The sequence below is a fragment of the Rhinolophus hipposideros genome (genome assembly GCF_964194185.1).
Source record: "Rhinolophus hipposideros genome assembly, chromosome: 9".
Lineage (NCBI taxonomy): Eukaryota > Metazoa > Chordata > Mammalia > Chiroptera > Rhinolophidae > Rhinolophus > Rhinolophus hipposideros.
In genome coordinates this window covers 10,445,562-10,460,452 of record NC_138055.1, presented here as the reverse complement: position 1 = coordinate 10,460,452, position 14,891 = coordinate 10,445,562, and the positions used below count along the sequence as shown (strand labels likewise).

The following is a 14,891-nucleotide window of genomic DNA, read 5'->3' as shown; positions in this document are numbered from 1 at the left end:
ATACTCCACTCTACCTAACTACATACAGTTCCCAGTTCAGCCTCTACCATGGCAAAACACAAAAACAAACAAGAAAATCGGTATTTGCTCATGAACACTATTCATAAACACTATTTTCCTCCTTGTGCAGCTAAATCTATATCATCCTCAGGATATCTCAAACAGAGAACTACTGGGATTTGAGGAAGAACAATTCTTAGCCTCACACTGTGGGGCTTTAGCGTCCCTGGCCCCTAACCACTAAAAACAATCTTAAGAAAAACAAAGGTGAAGGACTCATACTTCCTGATTTCAAAGTTTACTACAAATTACAGTAATCAAGATAGTGTAATATTGGCATAAGGACAGACATACAGACCAATGGAATACAACTGAGAGTCCAGAAATAAACTCTTATAGTTATGATAAATTGATTTTTGACAGAGTGCATAAGAAAAAAGAGAAATCAATGAAAGAAAGAATAGACTTTTCAACAAATGATGCTGAGACAACTGGATATCCACATGTAAAAGAATAAAGTTGGAATTCTATCTCAAACCATATACAAACTTAACTCAAAATAGATCATATACCGAAAACCATAAAACTCTTAGAACAAAGGTCATCATGACCTTTGATTGGGTAATAGTTTCTTCAATATGACACCAAAAACACAAGTGACAAAAGAAAATTGGATAAACTGGTCTTCACCAAAATTAAAAACTTTTGTTCTTCAAAAGATACCATCAAGTCTGAGGATCTAATTGTACAGCATAATGATTATAGTTAAAAATACTTTATCATATACTTGAAAGTTGCTAAGAAAGTAGATCTTACGTGTTCTCCCCACAAAAAAGAAATGGTAATTATATGACATGACGCAGGTGTTAGCTAATGATGCTAATCACTCTGAAATATATAAATGTATCAAATCAACACGTGCACACCTTAAACTTGCACAATGTTATATATCAGTTATAGCTTAATAAAGCTGGGGGCAAAAAGACACTCATGAAAAGACAACCCACAGAATGGAAGAAAATATTTGCCAATTACATGTCTAATAAGAGACTTGTACTCAGAATATGAGTATATAAAGAACTCTTACAACTCGACAACAAATAGACAAATAACCCAAATTTTTAAATAGGCAAAGGATCTGAACAGGAAGTTCTCCAAAGAAGATATACAAATAGCAAATAAGCACATAAAAGATGTTCAACATCATTAGTCATTAGCGAAATGCAAATCAAAACCACAGTGATATAGTATTAATATTTCACACCCACTAGGATGGTTATAATCAAAAAGTCAGACAATAACAAGTGTTGGAAAGGATATGGAGAAACTGCAATCTCGTACATTGCTGGTGGGAATGTACAATGGTACAGCCACCTTGGAAACAGTTTGACAGAACCTCAGAATGTTAAAACACAGTTACCATATGACCCAGCAATTCCACACCCAGGTACAATCAAGAAAAGTGAAAACAAGTCCACACAAAACCTTATAAATAAATGTTATTTATAGTTCATAATAGCCAAATAGTATAATAGCTTAGTTCATAATAGCCAAAAAGTAGAAACAATCCAAATGTCCATCAATTGATGAATGGATAAAGTGTGGTATACCCATAACTGAATATTATTCGGCAATTTTAAAAAGGAATGAAGCACTGATATAACATGGATGAATCTTGAAAACATCACGCTAAGTGGGAAAAAATCAGAGACAAAAAGCCACAAATGTGTGATTCCATTTATATAAAATATCCAGAATGGGAAACTCCATAGAGAAAGACAGTGAATAAGCAGTTCCAGGAGCTTAAAGGGAGGGATGGGGAGTGACGACTAATGGGTATTAGGTTTATTTTTGGTAATGAAAATATTCTGGAATTAGATAGTGATGATGGATACACAACTCGATGATTATATACTACAAACCAAAAGGGTGAGATTTATGGTCTGTGAATTATATGTCAATAAACCTATTATTTAAAAATAATAATAATTATGGCAATGTTGGCTATTTTCACACTAATTTTTACAGGGGAGACATACAGCTTAACTGTAACCAATGAACAGTCCTCCTTCCAAACTTTTAAGTGTCTTGTTTGTTCTGGATGCTACAAATTTATTTCAACACCATGCCCTACAAATTCTAACAATGATGATGAAAAAGATAATGATAACACTAGATACTGAACCACTGATCAGGTATGGTAGTTTCAGGGTGGAGGCAAGAAGGAAGAGAAAGCAGCGAAGGGGAGATAATAAAGCACAGATACTATGTGGGAAAGCCAGACCTTCAACCCACGTCTGTTAGACTCCAAAGCCCCTGTTCTTTCCATTTATCAAGTTCTCTTCTCTAATAACCATTCCATATTATTCCTTTACAATGAGTATTTCAAGGTCATCTGAGAAGGGAATTACATGATTAAGAAACTAACCAAAAACATCCAAAAGCAAAATTAACAGATTCAGTACTCCCAGAGAATGTCCATGTATAAGCCATATTCTTGGGTTCAACAACGTAGAAAACTTTTTATAGGGAAAGAAAAGCACAATCCTACAAGCCAGTACTGTCAAAAACTTGACTAGCAAAGACAGATGCAACAGGCGGTATGGAGATGTAGCAGCGGAAATGAATCTACGCCTCCACCTGCCTTGGCAAAGCACTACCCTTCTCTGTGCGCATCGCCCAGATAGGCTATTTGGAACTCTGCAGCCCCAGAAGATGCCACCTTTCTGAAAGTGGCCTGTACGTAATGACAAAGGCTCGCTCTCTCTTTCAACTTCACCATGTATGTAGCTCTCCCTTCAAAATGCATTAACATGGCATGTTTTTGAAGATTATAGAAATGGATCCTACTGTAAGTATTCTTTAGCAATTTCCTTTTTTTTGTTGCTCAATATTATAAGATGAATTTCACTAATTTTGACTACTGTCAGTTTTCTAGTTTATGAACATATCACAATTTATTTACCTGTCTTATTTCCCCATCAATATGTATTTAAATTGTTTCCAGTCCTTTTCGTTTGCACTCACAAACCACGTTGCCTATGAACATTTTTAGATTTGAGATACCTTTTCACTCATGAGATTGGAGAAAATGAAAGCATCACAAATTGGCAAGATGAATAAGTAAATAGATACTTTCACATCTAATAGCAGGATGTAACCATATTAGGACCACCGTTTTGCAAAACAACTTAACAATAATTATTAAAATATTTAATGCACATACCTTCCTGTAATTTCACATCTTTGATCTCTGTATCTAGAGAATCACTTGCACATGTGCTCAAAGAAACATGTGCAAAGATTTTTCAATGCACTGCAGTTTGTAATCATGCAAAACTAGAAAGAACCTCAAGTCTCCATTAATAATAATAGGGAAATAGTATTGTCAACTATCGTACTATTTCAACATCCTCTGTGTAAGTCTTTTGAAAGATAAAAATCCCTATGAACTATCTCAATAATATTAAATGATAGCATAACAATCAGTGTGGCATTTTTTATCACAATATAAAAATACGTATTTCTATATGAGTATAAACAAGTAATGAATGCATAGAAAAGATCTAGAAAGATACACAACAAACTTCTAACAGTGGTTACCTCTAAGGAGAAGAATAAGATTTGTGGAAGGCAGAAAGGGCATACTTTATCTGAATTGTTTGAATTTTACAAAATGTAAAATTCATGTATTTCGTAGAGTATTAAAAAGAACCAAAAAAATCACTATTACCAGTGTTTCAGGTTTATAACTTACAAAAACACTTTCACATAATCTTATTTAGTCCTCACACTGCAGAAAATCGGCTTTCTAACCCTCATTTTACAGAAGACAACACTAAATTTCAGGAAGATTAAGTGATTTGTTTGAGGCCAAATAGCTAATGATAATGGCTGAGCTGCCATCAGATTTAGGTCTTAACTCTACACCCAGTACTTCTGCTACTTCATGACAACTAGAAAACAACAACAACAAAACATTCCCTGGTCCAGGTAGTGATGATGAGGATTGCCTCAAGACGTGCAGATCTGAGGCTGTAATCAGTGTGAAAATAGTAACCAACATTTAGAGCAGAGCTGGAACCACAAGACAAGCTAATGGAACACCTGGGATAGAAATCAGATGTATCGAACTCTAAGGAGGAAAAGTCTTCAGCAGCTACCATATGTGCCCATACAGGAGCTGCTGGCCCCGTAAGACTGAAAGAGTTACAAACTGACTCTGCCTAGGCCCAGAGGCTGCTCAAAAAGAAAAATACTATATAAGAAGTAAAGTACCAACCACAAGGATCCTTACTGACTAGAGGACAGCAATTAAACCAGTTTAGAAGCTTCTAGTTAGTGGACACGTGAAAGAGTAACAGACGGATCCTTAAGTAACTGGCCGACAGAGCAACTGTGATGGATCGTGCATGTACAGTGGACACAGAGCTGAAGAAAAATGTCGCCTGACTTTTGTATTTTTCACTGGCTGCTTAGGAGCTCCCATATGCACCTATGTTTGAAAAATCCATTTAAGCAGAAAAATCCTTCATTTTTTCAGGCAGAGTGAATGGAACAATTGCTTTATGGCAGCATTGTGCTGGAATCCACGTACTTCAGGAGCTCAGAGTCATAATAATTACAAGATAATGTGACTGACACCACATAACCAAAGTCCACAAAAAGAACTGCAGGACTGCAGATGATCTTTTTTAAAAGTGTGTGTGAGAGTGGGAAGCAGATAAAAGCCTCTGACCTCAAGGCAAGATCTCCAATGCTATGATGGATTGATGCATCCTGAAAAGACAATTTCAAAGCCACGTTTCGAAAAGTATTCTGAAAAATATCAATATCATTTCTAAATGATCAGCCAATATACTTGCTCATTCCAAATTAAAATTACCCAGAATACTGCGCCTGAGAGGAAAAACAAAAGTACTATTTCCTTAGGCATTTTGAAAATAGTTAAAAGAAAGGTGCTAAAAGAGGACTTAACCACACTGAAGATCAAACGACCCTGCTTCTGTTATAAGAGTGTTTCTTACTACGTGTTTCCCCGAAAAGAAGACCTAACCGGAAAATAAGTATTAGCAGGATTTTTCAGGATGCTCCTAATATAAAATAAGCCCTAATGCATCTTTTGGAGCAAAAATTAATAAAAGACCCAGTCTTATTTTCAGGGAAATACAGTTGGGCTCATTTTATATTACAAGCATCCTGAAAAATCATGCTAGGGCTTACTTTCCGGTTAGGTCTTATTTTCGGGGAAACATGGTATCTTCTATCAGTAGGAGCAGGGTGAAGAAAATGGAAATGCACAATGAAAGTTACATTAAGCAAGTAAAAACAAAATTTAAAAACCCACCCTGTTGTCTTTCTTATGTGACTAACAAAATCAAACCCCTTTCACAAGATGAAAGAAAAATATTGAGAATGGAAGAAAATAAATTCTTGTCACCATGCACTTTTGGGAGCAGAAAATAAAAGGAAGCAGAGGGAAGTAAGAAATGAAGCTGTCCTCTAGAACCAAAACTGGACAGTGGTAGTACAAGCCCAGACTTTTCACTGACTTACTCCCAGTTGAAAATGAATTGCACATTATCTGACATACATTTAACAATGGAAGGAAAGATTGATTTAGACCATCCTGGCCGGGGAGAAAAAGCAAGTCAAGTTTTCCAGGATATTTCACTACCTTGTTTTGCAGCCAAAGTTACTGTTTTTCAAGTATTTTTGAATTGGGTCATGGAAGGGGACACCACAGAAACTGACACTATACCTGAAGTCCATATGCAAAAGTATCAGCAATAAGTACCTTTGTCTCAGGAAGACAGACTGCTAACAAACCACAGGGCATCGTGCTGCTTCAAAACCACACAGGGTTCAAGGTACCCAAAGACAAGATAACATCTTATAAGGGATATGAATCTGGTAGTAGCTAACAACATAGTCCCGGCATAAGGTCCGCTGGTAACTGGTAAACCACGCTTTCATGCACCGATAAAATAAAACATTATTCCACCTACCATCAAGATAACTGATGATTTAGTTTTTTGTGACACTCATCACTCCATCTCAAATACCCTGCCTGGTGTTTTTTGTTTTGTTTTTTAAGTTAAAAATGCCCTGGTATAAGTAGTATTTTTCATGTTAATATCTGACACAGGAATTTACTGGGTCCTCACAGCCCACCTTTGAAAGAGACTATAATTTCCCCTTTTCAAAACCAGTCACAGGTTTCTAAGAAGTAACCAATCAAACCCCTTTTCTTCAAAGGTGAGGAAACTGACTTAGACAATTGCCCTGTCCATAGTCGGTGAACTAAGGAGACATAGAAGAGGACTAGAACTTAGAACTCTTAACTCTCAAACTATGTATGCTACTCATGCCTCAGACCTGCTAACTGAAGGCAAAACTAGCTCCATTCCTGATGCACTAGAGAAAGTGTAGACATTGGGAATCAAAGAGATGGCGATTTAAATACTGGCTGTGGGGCCGGCCCGGTGGCTCAGGCGATTAGAGCTCCATGCTCCTAACTCCGAAGGCTGCCGGTTCAATTCCCACATGGGCCAGTCAGTGGGCTCTCAACCACAAGGTTGCCAGTTTGATTCCTCGAGTCCCGCAAGGGATGGCAGGCAGCGCCCCCTGCAACTAGCAACGGCAACTGGACCTGGAGCTGAGCTGAGCTCTCCACAACTAAGACTAAAAGGACAACAACTTGACTTGGAAAAAAGACCTGGAAGTACACACTGTTCCCCAATAAAGTCCTGTTCCCCTTCCTCAATAAAACAAAATCTTAAAACAAACAAACAAATAAATAAATACTGGCTGTGTCACTTCCTAACTACATCACTCTGGTTAAATTGCTTAATCTCTCTGAGCCTCAATTTTCTCAATTGTGTAAGAGATAAAGAGATAACTCGGGTGAAGTTTATGTAGCACAGTATTTAACATACAGGAGAAGCTCCAGAAAAAAATCCTTCCCCACCTCTATGGCTATCAGTTGCAAATGACTTGAGAAATTGAATCAATCTATGGGACTCATTCCAACTAAGTAACACATTTCTAAATAACCAACCTTCAATTTTTCTTAGCTTATTCTAAAGTCAGTTCTTTAGGAATATGTGCCAAATGGTCAACCAGCCTCACTGAAGATGTTCAAAAACTAGATAAAAATTAGTGATGTTGGAAATCGATTCCAGGGTTCAATGAGAGACTGAATGAGATTATCTCTAAGGTGACCAAAGCAACTTTGCCTTTTGTGACATAAATGCTTCATACAGCTAAGCAGGTCACTGCTGGGATCAATTCACATTGGCTAACACTCCCAGTTCTTCCAATTTCCTTTACAAATCCACCGTGTTCTTACTTATTTTTTACTTAAAATTCAATCATGATAACAAAATTATATTTTGATGTACATAAGTAACATATAATAAATAAAATTCTCCTTCAATCTACCCTTTCCGGTACTAAGGTTTGAGATCATACTACAAATATGCTTCAGCAGAGTTCTTTTTCTTTTTTAAAAAATTGTGATTATATATACGTAACATAAAATTGGAGAAAATTTTCAACCATTTTTAAGTGTACAGTTCTGTGGCATTAAGTACATTCACACTGTTATGTAACCATCACCACCATCCATCTCTAGAACTTTCTCCAACTGGAACTCTATACCCATTAAACTCCCCAACCCCATACCCCCTGGCAATCACCATTCTCCTTTCTGTCTCTATGACTTTGACTATTCTAGGTTCCTCATATAATTGGAATTGTATACTATTTTTCCTGTTGTGTCTGGCTTATTTCACTTACCGTAAGTCTTCATGGTTCATCCAATGTTCAGCATGAGTCAGAATATCCTTCTTTATAAGGATGAATAATATTCCATTATATGTATATACCATATTTCATTTATCATTCATCCGTTCATAGATACTTAGGTTGCTTCCACCTTTTGGCTATTGTGAATAACGCTGCTGTGAACATGGGTGTACAAATATCTGTTAGAGTCCCTGCTTTCAACTCTTTTGGGTACATACCCAGAAGCAGAGGTGCTGAATTATTGGTAACTTCTGTTTAATATTTTGAGGACTCACCATACCCTTTTCCACAGCAGCTGCACCATTTTACATCCCCATCAGCAATGCATAAGAGTCCTAATGTCTCCACATCCTCACCAAAACTTATTTTGTTTGTTTTTTACCATAGCCTTTCTAATGGGTGTGAAGTTGTTTTCTCATTGTCGTCTTGATTTGCATTTCCTCTATGATTATTGATGGTGAGCATCGTTTTATGTATGTATTGGCCATTTGTATATCTTCTATGGGGAAATGTCTATTCAAGTCCTATGCCCATTTTTTAATAGGGACATTTGTTGTTGTTGCTGTTGAGTTGTAGGAGTTCTTTTTATATTTTGAATCATAAAATACGTGATTTGTAAGTATTTTCTCCCATACGTGGGCTACATTTTCACTCTGTTGATAAATGCCCTTTGATACACAAAAGTTTTTAATTTTCATGAAGTTCAATTTATCTATTTTTTCTTTTATCTGTGCTTTTGGTGTCGTATCCAAAAACCTAGTATTGCCAAATTCAAAGTCATATTTTCCCCCTATGTTTTCTTCTAAGAGTTTTATAATTCTAGCTTTTATGTTTGGGTCTTTGATCTATTCGGAGTTGATTTTTGTATATGGTGTAAGGGAAGAGAGTCCAACTTCATTTTTTTGCATGTCTTACTTACATTTGAAGTTTCTTAGATCTCTACTTGCCATCTTCTGGTTTCTGAACATCTGGAATTAGATAACCATTCTACCCATGTGCTGGTTATCAATTAACTGATTCAGCACCAAATTCACCTTTTTTGACTGCTCTGTGAAAATGGATCTGGGCCCTTTAAACATTCTTCCAGCATGCATGATGTCAAGCTTTGTCAGTAGAGGGCACTGAGAAGACATTTTAGGAGAAAAGGATTCTGCTTCCTGGCCCCAGTGTACTTTCTCAGCAGCCTTCGCCTTCCCAGCTCCTGCAGTGCATAGCAGCCAGCAGTACCCAGCAGCCAGTACCCTCCCCCAGGAACCCCTCATGGGCTGTTACATAGCAGAGTGCAGACAAACCCCTGTGAACAGCTTTCCCCAGTATCCTAGAGGGTAGCTTTCTGGCAACTTTAAAAAGGCAGATTTCCAACAAGTTCTGCAAGTCTGGTAGTATCACAGGGACACACTTCTGTGCCACTCAGAGAGCCACAGCCACGCCCTCTCCAATAAGGGCTAGATCTCAGTCCCCGGTGCGGGGGACAGAGGAAGCGGGAGAGAGCTCTTCTTCTGGGGGCTTTATCTCAGCCCTGGGGTAACATGTAATTTTATACTAATGATATTAATGATATTTTATCATGTATCGATCACATTATTATATTACATTATCTTCTGTCTGCTATTATATTACATCTGCTATTCATTAGAGTTTACTTTTTACAAGCTATTCCCTAATTACCAAAATTAATATAAGACCTGATCTTATTTTACAAAAATTAATATAAGACCTTATTTTACTGTAAGTAAAATAAGACTGGGTCTTATGTAATATGATATAAGACTGGATCTTATATTAATTTTTGCTCCAAAAGATGCATTAGAGCTGATTGTCCAGCTAGGTCTTATTTTTGGGGAAACACTGTACTTCAATCATCTGTTGTAGTACATAATTCTTTATATTACATTCTGAGTCCAAATTACCGTGTTTCCCTGAAAATAAGGCCTATAATATATTATAGTATAGTACAGTACAGTACAGAACAGTACCGTATAGTATAGTATATTAGACCCGGTCTTATATTATAGTAAAATAAGACCGGGTTTTATATTTAATTTTTGCTCCAAAAGATGCATCAGAGCCGATTGTCCGGCTCGGTCTCATTTTGGGGGAACACGGTACTTGTAGTCTCTCTCCTGATTGAACCCAGACTTATACAGGTGAGCTGAAACAAAACGTTAACAGCCACTTAACTATATACAGGACAGACATTATGCTTAGTGTTTTCTATACATTATCACTTTGTTTTCTCACTAAAACTCTGTGATATATCTCTGTATACTTAAAAAAAGGTGAGGCTCAAAAAACTATGCAATTTGCCTACAAAAATCCAGGTCTGTCTGACAGTAAAGTCCCTGCTGGTTCTCCGCTATGACAATTTATTTTTCTTCACAGAACCTAGCAACACTTTTTAAAGAACTAAACATCTCTGCACAAGGAATGAACGAACACAGCAGACCTAACTGCTATCCTTGGAAAGGGCAGCTTACACGGCTGGCCTCAGCTGGTGTCTAGCAGCTTACATGTCGGAGCGGTTCTCTTCCCAGAACTGGTGGGAACGGTTCGCTGTGCCTAAGCTGTGCACACACTATGGCTTCTGCTGGACAGCTGCTTTCCTTCTGGGAGTCTGGAATTCAGTGTGTACTAGGCAGAGAGGGTGGCTCTATGAACAGCCCTTCCCTCTCACCCCCCAAAAAGAAAAATCTCGGCACCAAGTCTCTAATGAGCTTCCCTGGTAGACAACCAAGTCTCAACTCACTGCTGACGGAAGTGAGCACATTCTGTGTGACTCCACTAGGAGAGAACTCTTAGAAGCTTGAGCCTGACGTCTTCTGGACTTCACCCCACACACATTTTCCCCTTCTGATTTTACTTTATATCCTTTCACTGTTATAAATCATAGCCATGAGTATGACTATATGTATGCTGAGTTCTGTAAATCCTAGTGAATCACAGCACCTAAGGTAGTCTTGGGGACCCCCGGACACAACCTACAACATGCCACACATTTTATTAAATGTGGAGGACACAAAGATGGACAGGGCCTTCGCCCTCAAGGAATCTGCCAGTTTATTTAAATTTCCCTTCTTTCACTTCTCTGATCTTCATTTCTTAGTCTGTTCACCACTTAAAACAGATTAGATACATTTCTCTGAGCTAAATTTCATTCTTAGTGCTGAAGTGATGCTAAATATTTAATATGTCCATCAGGCAGAATCTGAGATACACAGCTCTAATAAACTCAAAGGCCGCACAGTCTTTTCTCTCCACTTTCCCCATCTCATTGTGTTCCTCATTAAAAATACATCGACAAACCCTTGTACATTGCTGGTGGGAATATAAAATGATGCAGCTGCTACAGAAAACAGTTTGGCGATTCCTCAAAAAGCTAAATATAGAGCTACCATATGGCCTAGTAATTCCACTCCTACATATATTCCCAAAAGAATTGAAAACAGGTACTCAAACAAATACTTGTACACACATGTTCATAGCAGCTAACAGACGGAAACGACACAAATGTCCATCAATGAATGAACAGATAAGCAAATTATGGCATGTACATATAAAGGAACATTATTCAGCTATGAAAAAGAACAATGTACTGGCACATGCTACAACGGAGAGCACCCTTGAAAACATTATGCTAAGCGAGAGAAGACAGACACAAAAGGTCGCATACTGTGTGATTCCATTTGTGTCCAAAAGCAGACTGGTGGTTATGAGGGCTGGAGGGAAGGGGAAATGGAGGATGACTGCTGAATGGGCACAGACAGGGTTCTTTTGGGGTGATGAAAATGTTTGGAATTAGAGAGGGGTGGTGGCTATACAACACTATGAGTGTACTGAATACCACCAAATTGTTCACTTCGGAAAGGTTAATTTTATGTTATGTGAATTTCACCTCAATAAAAATTGTTTGGAAAAGCAATGCAGTGTACACCACGGTGTAAAGGAAGAAAACTAACCTTCCTGACCTTATCTGAATGGGTACTTGTAGCTTGAAATAAAAACATCTATGACTTCAACAGATACAGATTTTAAAAAGTGCTGTACCTCAATATATACCCTGGAAAACTGAAGACTCAAAGTGTTTCTGATGCAGTAGAGTATGTATAAACGTTCTTCCAAAAGCATAGAAGAAAACATGTTTCTAAAATACTATATAATTTTATATGTAATTTTGAATATGCATGCATAAATAAAATCAATATTTTAAAGACATTTGCCTATTTCATCAATATCCCTAAAAGTATATACATTTAGGTTGGCCCATACTTTCAATGAAAAAACAGCATAAATCTTTATATTCAGATTTTCCTCACATTCAGTCATATGTAGCACATATACATACCTTTTTTGTTTCAATCTAGAAGGCTATTATCCCGAAATGTTCAGTGATTACATGTCTCAGTGTTGAGTTTGGGTTTATGAGTGATATACATTTTTTATTTTGCCTATCTGTATTTTCTAATTTATCAACAATGAATGTGTATTATTTTTATTTAATCATCAAAAACATGAAGACAATAACAGCATCTCCTCACAAATGCTGTGAAGATTAATGAGATAATACACATAAAACCCTTAACACAGTATTCAGGATATCGTAAGTACACAATAAATGTTAGGTAGTATGGGTATTATTATATTTATGGATTTGTAACCATTCCTCAGGATACATGTCTTTCATTATCTAAGGCAAAAGCATTCACCTTAATCCAGGCCTGAGTCACCTGAGTCCAGCCTAAATTATGTAATAATAGTTTCTTAGCTGGACCAGCAGCCTCCATCCACCTCTTCACAATTTTCTTACCAGGGCCAGGGTTAATTTCATAAAACACCACTTATATCATTCACGCCCAAGCTAACGGCCCCCCACTGCTTAGACAATCAAGTACCAAACATCCCAAATCGGGCCTCACCTGGTCATTCCCTATTTCTCCCCACTTACTTACTCGTTCAACAAACATTTACTGAGGGACTTTCCTGTGTCTGATACTATGGTAGAAACAGAAAGACAAATAAGTTATCAATTCTTCTCTTAAGGAACTCATAGTCTAGTAAGAGAGAGGCATGTAAATAAATACAACAAGAATCATGCAATAAGATGTAAATGTAAGGCCCAGAGGGAACAAGAGTACATGGTTGATAATGGCGTGAGAAAGGCATGAAGAAATCACAAAGAAGGGAACACACAAGAGGCTAGATATGAATGGAGTTTGGAGGATGGTGGCCAATGGCTACTTTCGAGATACAAACTTGACTCAATTTACTTCCTATCTTAGGGTGTTCTCCTACTTCAACTCAATCTAAGTAAAATCTAGTGAAGTCCTTTATCTCTTCAAAATGTAATCCCCATAATCCCTAAAGCTCAGTATTTTTTCCAACTGTGGGTCAAGACCCATTGATGACTTATTTAAGAGGTCTCAACCATTATTTAAAAAAAATTAGGGCAGCAGTTCTCAAAAGTTTTGATCTTAAAGTCCCTTTACACCTTAAAAATTAAGATCCCCAAAAAGTTTTGTTTATGTGAGTTATAAGTATTGATGTTTGCCTATTAGAAACTAAAACTCAGTAATTTTTAAAAAATATTTGTTAATTTGTTTTATACCAATAAACCATTACACTAACAAAAATTTTTATGAAAATAACTACATTTTATAAAACTAAAACAAAATTTAGTGAGAGTAGTTTCACTGTCTTACATTTTTGCAAATATCTTTCATATCCAACTTAATTGAAGATGGACAGATTCTCCTATCAGCTTCTGCATTCAATTTGTAATGATACGTTATTTTGGGAAATAAATGAAGAAAATTTGGCCTTCCACAGACATGTATTTGGAAAAGATCAGAGCATTTTAATAGTTTTTTCACATATCTATGGATATTCTTCCTTAATACTGTACCAAAACCTGAAAAGTAACAGTTTCTTAAAAGTTAGCTGCAATGTGGCACCTGAAATCCTATCAATAAATTTTTCATACTCTGTTCGATTAAAATCTATTGGTCTGTCTTGCATTTTGAAGGGATTTTTACCAATCATGACTATGTAACATTACACATCATTCATTTATAAAATATCGGTTCAGTAAGTTATAAAGCTCTTCTAAATTTTGATACATTTCATGACATAATCTTTAAAAAAATCACATTCACTCAATCACCGTCAATCTCATCAGAAAAATCTTTAAGCACTGGAGCTGTCCAGCCCATTATCCAGGACACAAGTTTTCCAAAAATCTACTTTTGCTCGAGCTCAAATTTTATCATAGGGAACAAATTCTGTCATTGTTTTCCTTGAAATGGCAGGCTCACTTCATTCGTTTTAAATAAAATGTCTGCCAAATACCTAATCTGAATAACCACAGTCTGTCAGTTTATTTTTCAAGTAAAAATGGTATTCCATGAAAAAAAGTGGGTAGCTCAGTTGGAAACTCGAATAATCACAAGTGTTTTTCCTTGAGACAACTGTCATACTCAGTATGCAGAAATGCCTTATGTGTATTACCCATTTTGTCACACAGAATATTAAAAAGACGTAATCAGGGTGGAGACTGAATAATAGTAATAATTTTTCCGGTTTGATCAACAACATTCTGGCTTTTTTCTTTTCCTCTTTTAACTGCAAGTCTGTGCTGGTGAATAATATAATGACGACTACTACTAGTACGATTTGGTGCCACTGCTTTGATTCATACGAGGGTGTCAGCAGTTTTACTCATCGTCGCTGAAGCGACATCAGTGCAAATGTGGGTACAGTGGAAAAGGCAAATAACATCTTACTACTATTACGAAAATAGTTCTGACCCCGAAAGAATGTTGGGCACCTGGGGGTGTGTCCATCACCCGACCACTTTAAGTATCACAACACAATTTTTAAAAAGAATCAACTACCTCACACTGAGTAAGGATATGAATTATTTCATGAAACTTAGTCACATAGGTACAGATAAATATTTAACTATATACTAGATTGTAATATAAAATGGATCTCTTATCATGTATGGGTCAAGAAAGCTTGCAAAACACTCCTTTAGCCCATAGCAATTACTTCCTTCTTAAAACTACTATAGCATTTACTGAGCACTT

The 14,891-nt window shown here is 36.8% G+C and overlaps 1 protein-coding gene across 32 annotated transcripts in view; it reads right to left on the bottom strand.

Annotated features, from left to right (window-relative positions):
- The window catches only part of RBFOX2 (RNA binding fox-1 homolog 2), a 257,128-nt gene that overhangs the window by 175,607 nt on the left and 66,630 nt on the right, over nucleotides 1-14,891 (bottom strand). The gene's annotated exons all lie outside the window — the stretch shown is intronic.